Source organism: Euprymna scolopes, chromosome 18, assembly GCF_053919585.1.
Source record: "Euprymna scolopes isolate OS-2025 chromosome 18, ASM5391958v1, whole genome shotgun sequence".
NCBI lineage: Eukaryota > Metazoa > Mollusca > Cephalopoda > Sepiida > Sepiolidae > Euprymna > Euprymna scolopes.
In genome coordinates this window covers 6,629,261-6,644,578 of record NC_136499.1, presented here as the reverse complement: position 1 = coordinate 6,644,578, position 15,318 = coordinate 6,629,261, and the positions used below count along the sequence as shown (strand labels likewise).

The 15,318-nt window shown below is 31.3% G+C and overlaps 1 protein-coding gene across 2 annotated transcripts in view; it reads right to left on the bottom strand.

Moving 5' to 3' along the window:
* Positions 1 to 15,318, bottom strand: part of LOC145297490 (tyrosine-protein kinase fyna-like) — a 504,206-nt gene that overhangs the window by 432,053 nt on the left and 56,835 nt on the right. The window lies entirely within an intron of this gene.

Genomic DNA, 15,318 nt, shown 5'->3' with positions numbered 1-15,318 from the left:
TGTGTTTGAAAAATTATATGCACATTTAACATGTGGTTTTACGGTAATTGGAGAAAAATACTCTACAGTTTAATATTTAGAGATTCATAAAGAATCGGAATCGGTAATTGTATCGGAATTGGGAAAAATAACATTGTGTCCTATTTGTGGGGCAAAAAACAAAACAAAACGTTTACTTTCTAAATTCTTACTATAACAATACTGTTGCAGTTATTCACTAAGCTAAGTGAATTCATGTTATTAATGAACTGCCATTTTGTTTTGCAAAATAACTGGTGAATTGTTGAATTTTTGGATTCCTAGATATGACTTGGACAGGTAAACACCGTACGGTTATTGTGGAAATTTTTCTCACCAATGGAAAACCTGTAACTGCAACCTTAAGACATTTCAGAAACTATTTCCAACTGAAAAGACGCGACCATGTTCCTGATCGAAAAACTGTGTTACTTTGGGGTCAAAAACATTAGAGCTACCGGCTTAGCACTCAAGCGAACACCTTTTGGAAGACCAAGAAGCGTTCGAACTACAGAGAACATCAAGAATTAATGAAATTCCAGGAGAAATGACAAAGAGATCGATGGCAAACTTTAGGATACGCTTACAGCAGTGTATTGCAGTTTAAGGGGGTCATCTTGAAGACGTTATTTTTTAAAAAATACTTTACACAAAATGGCAATCAAATACCATTGTTAAGTATGTAATAATATTTTTTATAAATGATTTTTTGTCTATTTTTATTTTCGAAAAGTGAAATGTGGGAGGTTTTCTTGCCTCCACCCTGTATTATATCTCCAAAATATTTTATGTGTAGACATGAAATACTACTAATTATACGCACGCACAAAGTTGAGTTTTTGTCGTACTGACATTGATATTAAAAACCTACCTTTTCTATTTAAAGGTAATTTAAATTGTTGTCCCAACTAATAGTGCGGCGTTTCCCTCACATAGAAAACCAACCTTGCGTCTAAGTTTTTTGCTCGTTGGGTAACATACGCCAATCTATAAGGATGGGGGAAAATGGAAAGAAATTCGATTTATTATTGTAAATGTAAACGACAGTGAAAACCCGACGAATTGTTTTTGAAAAGCCGTTAAGTTCGTTACTGGCAAGGAAAAATGTATGCTGCAATGATACGAAGTGAAAGGATCAATCGGGCGGTGTTTACATACAAATATAAAGGTTCGTTAATGTTAGTAATAATGTCTGTGTTTGCGCGCGTGTACGAAATAGACGGAGTATATTATAAAATAAGATTTAAAAAAAAAAAAAAAAAAAGGAGGGGGAGAGAAGTACATAAAAGAGACGGTGAACAAGAGTGCGACTGATGCACGGCCGGCAGCGCCGGTGTGCGTCTATTGGCGCGCTGCTATGTGTGGACAAAATATGACTCAACGCAATCTAATTGTATTTCACACGGCTTGCTGTTGTCGCTATTGGCAACGAGTGTAATCGAACATTAAGGCTCGGGTGGTGTTTTGTGGCGGGAGAGAGAGAATGTAAGAGACAGAGACGGTGTGTGTGTGTGTGTGTGTGTGTGTGTGTGTGTGTGTGTGTGTGTGTGTGTGTGTGTATAAAATGTGGGGAAACGAGGAAGCGAATAAAGGAGAGAGAAGAGAAAAGTGAAAAAAGATGGAAGAATCGATAAGAGAGGGAGGGGATAGCAAAATGATGAATGATATATAAGCATAAAGAGCTAGAGAGAAAAAGAGAAAGATAAAGGAAAAAGAAAGAAAGAGGCAGCTTGCGTGAGATAGAGAGATAGAAAGATACAGCGAGAGAGGGGGATCAATATATACAGAGACAGAGAGAGGGCGATAGATATGCTGATAGATATTAAAAGAAAACGCGTGTGAAATAGATAAATATATAGAATTAGCATTTCAACCCGGCGTTGCCCGGTTGTTTAAGGTGTATGTTGAGAAAAAAAAAGCGGTCAATTTTTTTAAACTTTGACCCCTATTATGACTCCTTAACATTTATTGTTTGGAGGCTAAAATCAAGATTAAGTCAGATCCATGTCCAAGGAACCTATATCTAAAATTTCAAGTGTTTAGACCCAAAATTGGCAGAGGAGTTTGGTAGAGTTCTCAAAGGTCAAATCGTTGACCTTTGACCCCTTAACAGCCAAATTTCTGGCCGAAAACGGATTATAAAGATTTTCCCAAATCGCAGTACCCTGTATATCAAATTTCGAGTCTGTAGACTGAAAATTGACAGAGTTATTGCGTAGGGAAATGTACACAGACACGTTCACTTATATATATATATATATATATATATATATATATATATATATATATATATATATTGTAGATAGGAAGAGAAAGAATTAGTGTATGTGTGCGTTTAGAGAGAGAGAGAGAGAGAGAGAAAGAGAGAGAGAGTGAGTGACTTTGGGATTAAAAAGGTCTTTAATTTTAGTTTCAGGATATGAAAATGGAGAGTTGAGCGAATCTTATTAGACTGGTCCTTTCCTTTTCTTCTATCCCCTTTTTTTTTAAATACACCCACTTCCACAACCAGATCTTCGAAAACTGGATAATAAATAAATAAAAATAAATAAATAAAAAATAAAAAAATAAAAAAAATAAAAACCGCGTAAAATGAAGGCCGTTTCTAATTTAGGTCAGAGAATATCGTCGAAACCTCGACGCGCCTGCAACAAGCGATGTGCGGGCGGGTAAGGAGTGTTGAGATAAGGGGATCAATAAAAATACATTTATTTGTTATGTCGAGAGATAAGAAACGGCAGAGGAGGAGGGGGGGGGCAGGGAAATGCACACGCTTGAAAAAGAGCGCCTTGAATTGATACGAACGCACTTCACTATCGACCCCCGAATAAAATTACTGTTGTGTGTGTGTGTATATATATATATATATATATATATATATATATATATATATATATATATATATTATATTATATTATATTATATTATATATATATACATACATACACACGCACATTTTGAAGATAATAAATTGCATATATAGTTTTTTTTTCTGTATTTACTTGAACATTCCTCAATACCGAGTAGAGCTTACTTACTAATCGTAATGCGAACACATACTTGTGGTAACAGTTAGCCTGATGAATTCACCCGTAAAACGAAACACAAACGTTTATAACCTGCTCACTTACTAAAAGGATATTATCATTATTTGTACCCATTTGGAGTTCTCAGTCAGGCTAAAACCAAAGATTACTCACTCTCGATAACCAGTTGTGTTCCCTGGAATCTGAGTGACAACATGTCTACGCAGTATTCTTCACCTCTTTCGATAACGTTTGCAAATGACTTCGTTATTACAAAGGCCGTTTGCCATCGACTTCACTGGAATGTGAGTGGCAACAAACCTTCCTAAGATTGCAGTCCTCGCACTTATCCAGTAGAGGTCTGGTTAGTGCTTTCTCTCCTCGCTCTTTTTATTGTCCTTGACCCTTCACAGCTATTTGCTGAAGTGCAAATCTTTTAGGTGGAGATGCATGTGTGGTGTTCTATATTTTTGTGTTACTTCTGTTGCAGGTTCAGAATATATGAGAGATGATAGTTCAGTGGTTAAAGAAATGGACTGCTGATCCTGGGAGTTCCAAGTTCGAATCCAATTTGTTCCATAAAAATCACTTTTACTCAAGATGTTGCAGTCTTCAGGTAATCCCTCCATAGTCCGCGATGACTTTCTAGAAAGAATTCTGACTAGAAAAATATCGGGGAAACCAATGCCCCCACAGAAATCTTTGGATTCGTATAATGTGACGATGATGAGTTTTCATATAGCTGGTTAGCATTCGTAAATCGAGTTAATTAACGTTTGTTTCTGTGAGACATTTTTTATATATAATTTAATCACGCAAAATACATCTTCAAATATTCATAATTTTTGGGATTGAGTTATGTTTTTTAAATTAATTTATTTTCGTTTCGTGATTGTTCAAATTTGCCGTAATTTGTAATTTGTTCACCAAGCCACCAACCTCTTAATGAGCTTTATTGATCACATTCGCCCAACACTTTATATCGTTTACCCCCCCCCCATCCAACTCAGTGATCATTCGAAGGTGACGATACTTAAGTTGTTAATGACACGGATCGAAAACCTGGGTGTGTCAAGTGCAAATCAAGCTCGTTCAACAGAAAAAAAAACTTTCACTAAGGATGTTGGCAACCTTCACGTTCTGTAACTATCCGATGTCTTTCAAAGTCAATTCTAGAATCACCTGATTTATGGGAAATGAATGAATCTATCAAAGTTAATAAAATTAATAATAACCTATTAGAACAATAGAGAATATCGTCAGATTACCGATATTATTTAACAGAGAGAGAGAGAGAGAAAGAAAGAGAAAGATGGGAGGGGAGAAAAAAAAAGTGTGAATTTAACTGGATTTACAAACTCACTTTTTCCCGATTCAAATCGCAATTCGAAAGTGATAACTAAAAGAATCTTTCCAAAGAAAAGTTGGTTTCGAATTAGTTATGGCTTCAATTTATCCGATAAAGATGACATAGATGATTACAAATATTATTTCAAACGAAAACCTGTTTTCGAAATACTCGTATATAAATCTATAAGATCTCACATAGTATTGCAATCACGCCTGGGGATTGTGTCTAGACTTGAAAATGAGACTATAATATTCAGATTAGAAATTTTACAATGAAGACTGCGAAAGCTATGAAGCTGAGTAAAAGATCAGTTACATGAATTTTATTTTTATGAAACATTTTCTTTGGTGCAGAAAACACAATAATATGGCTGAGTGTCGTTTTTGTTTTCCTTTTGACCAGCTTTCTTGAATTCTATCTTTAATTCATATTTTTAATAGCTTTACAATGGAATGCTTGATGTGACCAAAGAACCTCAAAACTTAACACTAGCAAAGCATATTGATAGGAGACTGGCGAGTTTTCATATCTCTCCAATACTCACGTGACCAGATAGTTTATGACCAATCATGACGTGGCTTTAAAAAGTTTCTATTTTCTCACGTAATCTTACAGTCCAGCTGACACATTCGAGTTCATATCAGACTATAGGAAGGACACACGCGTTATTGTTATTGATGTTTTTTTTTTCACGAACTTGAAAATTTCAATCATTACAAAAAGACATAATTTCGAAAATCGTTTGAAATTACAAAAAGAAAAACCTGCCAAATGTAAATAATCAATATTTTTTAAAAATTTCGTACAACTTAAATACTTTAAATATATCTCACAATTTCTCTTTTCTGAAAAATCGATAAAAATCGTATAAATCAAAAAAAATTTCAAGATGTGAATCTCACTCCTGATTCTGATAAGATTGCGAGGGGCAGGGGAGTGGCAGAATATGAATATATTTTGTTCGTGTATTATTTTATTTAAGTTTATATATAGGTCATCTTTTCTATAAATAAGTCTGTAAAATTGATCAATTATTTGATTTTTGGAAGAATTTTAAAAATAGCTTTGTTTTCATTGTTTATGTCAAAATATGTAGAAATAATATTCGGTTCCAATTTTTCCAGTTTTTAGATTTTGGGGATTTTTTGAACATTTACAAGTTTTACGGAGAGTAAAAAAAAAAAAAAAAAAAAATGCGAAAATTAGAATTAATCAATTTTATTTTGCAAGTTTTTACTCCACTTTTTTTTCTTTTTTTTTACATCGGGGTCACCACCTTCTATTATTTGGTATGGGGCGTCACACTGCCTTTATTATATATACTCTCACTCACTCCGTGCGCGCACACAGGCACGCCCCCCCACACTTTTCTAGCTTCCGAATGAAGCCATTTAAAATGAGAATAAAGCGAGAAAGTAATTAGCAAGTCAGACAAGCCCCGCCGTCTGAAATTAATTAGGAAATAAATCTTCTACCGTATTTTGAAAAGTTATCGGTAATTTGGTTTATTAAGTTATTAGAAAGGATAATTTATACATAAAAAAAAATAAATTATTCACGCAAATTTCCGACGGCTATTAATGTATTTTAAATATTTTTTCAATGGATAACGTACATTGTGCATCTTCAATATAAGTCTACTGTAATTAAAAAAAATAGTTTTCATTGAAATTACCCCCTTTTAAAATTAATGAAAATGAGATTTGAAGAAAGCTTTTGTGATTTATTTATGGTCTTATTAAATTCTTTTAATTAATTACGGTTAATATCGATAAAACTAGTGCACATATATCGGAAAATAGGACAATGAAATTAGAAATAAACATTAATTTATTATAAACTGTTTAAACATAGTTATGCTTATTAGGCGTATTTGGTTTAAAAAAAAACCGTTTGTATTTATTAATTTGCGAACACATTAAAGCGCAAACACTTACGGAGTATAATTTATTTATTTATTTATTTTACGGAGGGTGTGCACTATTAAACAAAGAATTATATAAAATAAATGAAAAAAGAAAAAGTAAAGAAAAAAAAACTAAACTATTCCTTCGCGCTTATTTATAAAAGTCCAAATGATAAAGTTCTCGCCTTAATATTTCGTATTTTTACTAAATGAGATTTTAATACGAAAAGAAATCAAATATTTACAGACAATGACACACAAGATGGCGCCCGATGACGATATTTATCTATTTTAAAAGTCGCTTATCTACTCGGTTTTAATTTATTTTTAAAAGTATCAAGACGTTAAGGATATATTAATTCCCTTTTGAGTATTAGACGTACGGTGAAATTACAATGAAGCCTTGATAAAAGCCATATGTATAATAATAATAATAATAATAATAATAATAATAATAATTATTATTATTATCATCATCATCATTATTAAAAATTAATTTGTCTGTACATCCAGTATCACAAAAAAATCATCATGGCAAACATTATTGAATGAGAAACGACTTATCTCGCTTTGTAGTCGCTTTTTTTTAGTTAAAATCATTAACACCATTTTCACTCCAAAACCCCCCCCCAAAAAAAACATGGCTGTCTGTTTACTGTTTCAAACTGGCTATTTTATTTAATAATTTGTAAAAAGTCATGTTGATAGGAGACTAAGTTTTATTATTATCAGTTTTGTTTTAAAATTAAAAATGTGCAAGTGAACTGGCACATGTTCTTTTAAAATTTGTATAAAAAATTAAAAAACAATGTGTTGTATTGAATTTTCAATGAAAAAAATCTACATTTAAAAGAAAAAAAATTTTTGACTTTAAAAGGTTGTTAAAATTGTTTTAAATTGTTTTAAATTCGTCTTTATTTGTTTTTATTTTTTTTATTCATTTCATTTATTATAAAAATGTTCAACTACCGTGGAATTTCCATGGGTTCCACTGATCATTATCATTATTATTTATAATTTCAATATGTTATTTAATGTAATGATAATTATTATTTATAATTTCAATATGTTATTTAATGTGATGATAATTATTATTTATAATTTCAATATGTTATTTAATGTGATGATAATTATTATTTATAATTTCAATATGTTATTTAATGTGATGATAATTATTATTTATAATTTCAATATGTTATTAAATGTGATAATTATTATTTATAATTTCAATATGTTATTAAATGTGATAATTATTATTTATAATTTCAATATTTTATTAAATGTGATAATTATTATTTATAATTTCAATATTTTATTAAATGTCATGATCATTATTTATAATTTCAATATGTTATTAAATGTGATAATTATTATTTATAATTTCAATATGTTATTAAATGTGATAATTATTATTTATAATTTCAATATGTTATTAAATGTGATGATAATTATTATTTATAATTTCAATATGTTATTAAATGTGATGATAATTATTATTTATAATTTCAATATGTTATCAAATGTGATGATAATTATTATTTATAATTTCAATATGTTATCAAATGTGATGATAATTATTATTAATCTATGTATCTATTAAAGTGAGAATGTTCGTGTGTATGAGGATAATTCCCAACATATATAGCCAACGATTTTTTTTATCTACAAACTTGAAATTTGGTATATAGGGTATTCAAACATATGGAAAACCTTTTTAATCGGTTTTCATTTAGAAAAAAAGCTGCTAAGGGGTCAAAGTAGAAGAATTGTTACGTGGAAGGGTATCGAATTTTTTATGTTTGTTAACGGCGTATGCGAGAATCGTTCACATTACAGATTCCTTATGTTCAGAATAAGTAGGTTTGAAAACACATTTTAAAGATCGTATGAAGCTTGCATAATGGTTATCGTACATGACTCACAGTCTTTAGGTTTTGGTTTCAATCTCAGTCCTAGTGAACTGTTTAGGAAAAAAAAAAACAAAAAAACAACAAAAAAAAAACAATACTCACAGGCACATGTCTCATTTTCTGTACGAATAAAAATATATTTATGCGTATTTTACGACCAGGTAACGCCGGGTGGCCTGCTAGTCATAAATATTTGTATGCGGTGAATTCTTGAATATGGTATAAAAATATGCTAATTTTATTTATATCAAACTACTTTATAATAGCTCTGTTTGATTATAATCATCAACCATTGAGCTAGTGTTACTAACTTCAGTATCCGGGTAATCAAAATGACTGTATTTTGCCTCTATTTAGTGTAGGTCAATTACTCAATCCATAGTTTGAAATCAAACAATTCTAAGTTCATTATATGTGTTCTCGTCTATAGGTGGAGCAGTACTGATGAAAACAATACTTTTCTGTGAAAGGAATCGAGTTCTCTTAGTTATCAGTATCGTAAGAAATGTAAACAAATGAATATTTACATTTAAAAACGATATAAGTTTTCGTAGTTCGAGTATTTGTTCGGTAATTCAGTCGGTAGTGAATTGGTGTCCGGGTGCGAATCTCCCTACGTTTGGTAACGCTGATTTCCAAATTAACAGTCTTGTGTGTTATAGATGATCAGAAAAAAAAAGAACATCGATACCGTCGGTTTCAAATTCAAACAAAAGGGACCAAAATGAAAGAAAGATATTGATGTATGAACCTTACTAAATAAATTAATAAATCTCTCTCTCTCTCTATATATATATATATATATATAAAATAAAATAAAAATTACAATTAAATTTACCAAAATGATCCAAGATGGTAAAACTAAAGTATATTATAAATATTAAAGAATTAATATTTATAAAGTAAACTTAACCAGATGTAAAAGCTCGATAAAACCAAATAGGAGATAGAGCTTTTTTTAAATTATTTTTATTTTATTAATATTATTGGAATTTTTTCCCTTTTCCTTGTACATATTTGTGAATTATTCCATGGATTTCGGCCTTTTGGATTATTTTGGACCATCTTCCATTTACGTGATTTCCTTGGATTTTACTTGTGCGAATGGAAATTCAATTAACTTTCTTGGATTTATATTTTTGGATTTTACCGTCATTGGATAATTTACCTTTCACCAGACTATCCATTCACGTGTAATCACCTTTTTCTTCACCATATTCCCTCTGCTTCACTTTTTGTTATCAATTAAGATCTTTGATTTACTTGCAGTTTCATCAAATACTTTTGTATGCAAAATCCGATCCAGCATTTTGCTAATTCCTACCCTCTGATGAGTAGGAAAGTATTTCTTCAAAACTCCGCGGATTAAGGACTATCCACTTATTTAGTGTTTCCTTTTCAGATTAAATGTTTTTAACTCATTTCAAAGTCTTTTTTAACATGTTTTATTAACTGTTTGCTCATTATATATATATATATATATATATATATATATTGAATACATATAAAAAGTTTTCGTAAGCTTATATGCACGCATAAAGAGAACTTGAATGCCTACTAGACACTGTCCTCGATTGTCTAAAGTTTCTCTGTACAGAGGTTTATCAGGACAACATTGCACGAGGATAGTGTTTCTTTATATATATATATATATATATATATATATATATATATATATATATATATATATAAAGGAGATTAGAATAATAGTCTAAAGAGCTAAGTGTATTTTAATGTAATAGTGAAATTACTAGTTTAATTAAAATACAGGAAATGCTCGTTGTAATTTAGATATATAATAAGCTCGATAGTTAAATGTCCTAGAGCTAATTCAATATTAAGTAATGTGATTTATAATTTAAAAGTTTTAAAATTTTTTAAATTTAACAATCAAAATTTAATTAAATTAAAAATCAGTTTCATAAGAAGGAACAACAACAAAGTCAATTATCTGTACGATCGTTTCGGAAATCCGTGCTTTTTATTTGTGGTATACATGAAGTCACGTAGAATAATTATACATAGTTTTTTTGGTAAGCACGGTCTCCTCATCAGCAAATTTAGGAGGATTTCTATTGAATTTTTTGGTTTATTTTTGGTGTCTTTTCAATTCAATAGAAATCCTCCTAAATTTGCTGATGAGGAGACCGTGCTTACCAAAAAAACTATGTATAATTATTCTACGTGACTTCATGTATACCACAAATAAAAAGCACGGATTTCCGAAACGATCGTACAGATAATTGACTTTGTTGTTGTTCCTTCTTATGAAACTGATTTTTAATTTAATTAAATTTTGATTGTTAAATTTAAAAAATTTTAAAACTTTTAAATTATAAATCACATTACTTAATATATATATATATATATATATATATATATATATATATATATATATATATATATTGCCACCGTCCCATTACTAATATATATATATATATGTATATATATATATATATATATTAGTAATGGGACGGTGGCAATATTTTCCCCGATTCCAATTATTTATAAATCTCAAAATATAACTACAAAGTTGAAATTTTTTCCGATCATCGTAAAACATGTTAAATGTGCAGATATTTTCTCAAACGTAAAAATTACAGTGGTGGGGAATGAGCTATAGATTTTAGTTGTAAATCAAGAAATATTTTTTTTTTTATTACCAGCAGGGGAAGATGTTGCCTAACACAAAACTAAATAAAAAAGACAATGAAAAGAATAGTTTTTAGCATCGAAAAATTAGAACATTTTTTTTCCGATTCTGATACTCTTCAAAGTTCCGATTTTTCTCCAGACATTGTCCCAACACTAATATATATATACCATCTATACCACACACACACATATATATGTGTACACATACACACACATATATACGCACACATACGCACACTATATGTATATGCTATACACACATATGTACATATACACACATTATATATACACACACACATATATATGTACACATACACACACATATATACACACATGCACACGAATGTTATATATATATATATATATATATATATATATATATATATATTACTGTGAATGTTTCCACGTATGTTTATGCTTGGATGGTTGTGATACTGCACGGCCATACATCGTGTCTGATGCATCGGAATGTGTGCATCTAATGGTATTTTGCGAACCATTTTGATCGCCGGGATCCCCCAACCTGAAAGATCCGGGTCATTCGAAAAAGGATCAATCACAATCAAATCAATTCAAATCCGGACGACCGCACGGGACGTTGGTGGTCGGGGGCTCCATTTACCCATTGCTCACCGTGAATCATTGGCATGATTCACTGCTCGGCACAATGCAGCCAGCCGGCCTTAATTCCCAATGACAACCAGACTCACCCACGACCGACCGACACGAGCAAAAAAAAAAAACAACAAAAAAAAAAAAAAACAAAAAAAAAAAAAACAAAAAAAAAAAAACACGCATTTTGCTACATAAGTCTACACAAAGTGAGAATTACCTTCAGCCAATAAATACGATTTTTTTCTCTTTGATCAAAGGAGGTGAGCCGCCTGCAACAAGCATTCCAATGATCTTAATTCGTTGGCAAATAATAAAAAAGAACAAAACAAACCAAAATAAAGAAACAAACACATAAACAAAACAAAACAACAAAATAGTGTTCAATATTTATGTTTTGACTCAGTCTAATGTTTTTGAACATTTTTTTTTTCTCTATCTACTGCTATATGTCTTTAGAACTAGCTGTCCTTCCCCAACAAATATGGGGCGATCGAATATGTCATAATATACAAAGGTTGGCCACACAAAACCCATTTTCGTCACATTTTGGTGATTAATTTATAAAAAATGCAACTTTCAGATTTTTTGCAAATAAAAAATTCAAAATTGTTCTAATATACTATACGACATCTTTTCAGTCCTCGGTCTAGAAGGATAAATCCTTCTAGACCGAGGTAATTTAAATTGTTGTCCCAACTAATAGTGCGGCGTTTCCCTCACATAGAAAACCAACCTTGCGTCTAAGTTTTTTGCTCGTTGGGTAACATACGCCAATCTATAAGGATGGGGGAAAATGGAAAGAAATTCGATTTATTATTGTAAATGTAAACGACAGTGAAAACCCGACGAATTGTTTTTGAAAAGCCGTTAAGTTCGTTACTGGCAAGGAAAAATGTATGCTGCAATGATACGAAGTGAAAGGATCAATCGGGCGGTGTTTACATACAAATATAAAGGTTCGTTAATGTTAGTAATAATGTCTGTGTTTGCGCGCGTGTACGAAATAGACGGAGTATATTATAAAGGCGTGCAGTTCTAAGAAAGAAGCTTTGTTCATGGTATCTACGTTTTGATTTAGGCACAGATAGGGAGTGGGGAAAATTATTGACGGTGGTTTCAGCTAGTCGGGTGTTTTTTTGAGAAAGATTGGCGAGGGGGGACCAGAGAATGGAGCTCAGACGAGCACCTGTCATGGAAATAACGATAGAACAATGACAGGCTCGCTATGTCTCTTCTGTGGGAAAGAGGTTGCAGGGTAAAGAAAAGGGCATCCCCCACCAAGCCACGGAATCTATTTTGTACTCTGTCAAGGCAGGATAGGCTGTTTTTAGCAGCCATCGCCCAGATGTGGCAGCAGTACTCCATCTTTGGACGCACTTGGCTCTTATAGAGATAGAGAATTGCATCATTAGTGAGATATCTTCTGGAGCGGTAGAAGGATCCCACCATTTTCCCAGCGACCTTGGCTACAGACTTGATGTACGTGTTCCATTTAAGATCAGGTGTAAAGGTCAAACCCAGGAGCTTATCAAAGCCTTGGGCCTCCCTTAGACGAGAGCCATCCATTTCAATTGATGCCAGATGGGGATCAGAGCGTTTATGATGTAGAGATAGGAGCTTGGTCTTAGATGCATCAAAGGTAACCAGCCACCTCTTTCCCCACTGTACCATGCGCTCAAGATCAGAGGAGAGAGAATCAGAGAACATCATCATTTACGGCCTTTGATGTGTTGCCATAGATGGTCGTGTCATCAGCATAGATGTCAACGAAAGATTTTAATATGTGTTTTGGGAGATCATTGATGTAGGTCAGGAAGAGAGTTAGGCCCAGGATGGACCCCTGAGGGACTCCAACATTAATACTGTGAGCCTATCTGAGAGAAATGACTTGATGATAGAGAAAACATTTCCAGTTATACCGTAGCTGGAAATCTTGTGTAGTAGGCCTTCATGCCAAACCTTATCGAAGGCCTTTGATATGTCGAGAGCAATTGCCCTAGAAATTAAGCCTTTGTCGAGAGATTCGCTAATCCTATGAGATATAACCGTTAGCACATCTGCTGTAGATCTAGCAGAGCGGAAACCGTATTGCGTGTCGCTAAGAAGGTTGTTTCTGTTGAGGTGGTTGACTGCTTCTCTATTTATTTTTAGATAAATGTTTTCAAATTGAATTCATTTTTTACGGTATTTTTGTTTATTAAATTGTAAAGTAAAAGTACAGAATAGTTAAGAATGGATTTTTAAATAATTATTTCAGCACGGTCCGTATTCTACATAGATGCCATCATTAATTGATCCAAATAATGATAAAACTATTGCTAATTATGTGAGGTGAATTTTTTTAAAGCGCATAAAAATTAGATAGTTTTTTTTTTTTTAAGTAATTGATTGTTTTGTTCAAAATAAAAAAAAAAAAAGAGACGGACATGCGAAAACCCCGCACATATGTTAGTAATATTTGAATTCCTTTTTAGAAATATAAGTAATACTTAAATTAAATAAAGCTAAAACATTGGAAGAGAAAAGGAAAAAAAATCAAATCTAACAAAACTATTCAATTATATTCTCGTATCAATTCAGAATACGGATTGTGCTGAAATAATAACGCCATTATTTAGAAACCCATATTTTACATGTGTGTATAGCGGGGTGAATGGGGGTTCTAACTAATCTGTACTTTCAAGTAAAAATTTAATAAAAGAAAGATGTCCGTATTCTGCCTAAGTACCTATTAGTGATGGGATGATTCCAATATTTTCCTCCGATTCCAATGCAATTACCGAGTCTGTTCTAAATTACTGATTCCTATAAATTACCGATTCAATTATTTTTAATTTTCTAAATATAGTTATTTTGTGTGTGATTGGATGAATGCGAAGATTGTAATACCGCAAAACCAGATGAAATATATGCATATAGTTTCGCAGATATAACTTATTTGTTTGACCTATAGATTTTAGTTTTATTGGTAATTTAAAATCATTAGATACTTAACATTTCGATTATTAATACGAGCTGTGAAAAATTAAGTCTTAAACAAAAACAAAAAAATAAAAACAATACAAAGAATCGTTTAGTGCATCGGAAAATAGGCACAAATGTTTCCGATTTTGATTAATTATTCCAACCTTAGTAAGTATATTTTAAATAATATACTACTTTAAACGGACATTGAACCGGGAACCTTTCAGGTGCTTGTACAGAGAAAAGCAACGGATCAAACAAGGGAAATAAGAGATTTGTTTTTTTTATTAAATTGTTAGGTGTAAGTACATAAGTTACAAAATACTCTCGCCATGTTAAGAATGAATTTCTAAATAATGACGTTATTATTTCAGCGTGGTAAAATAAGTGCATGAGTACAAATTTAGTTAAAACAACAAAACTAGTACTTTAATTAAATCAATTAAAATTTGAATAATATTTTTTAATATAAAAACATAAATTTAATTAAATTACGAACAATAAGCAAACAATTTAAAGTAATCTCAAATGAATAAAACAATAAGCAATCTTAGTTATGTCCCCTGTTTCTGCAATCTTAGTTTCAAAAGAATCGTCTGCTGCCTTTCTTTTTACAAGCACCATCTTTCGTATTGGAAGTGGTGGCTGTTTTTTCTTAAATCAAACATCAAGTGTTGGCATTTTTTGTTTACATCTAACCAAAATAGAAGTTAAAAAATATTTATGAACGGATTTTCCCAATAATATGTTCATGAAATGCTTTATTATTATTATTATTATTATTATTATTATTATTTAAAAAAAAACAACAAAAACACTTCATAAATATTTTTAAACAAAATCTTGTTGGAAAAAAAAACAGTTCATAAATAT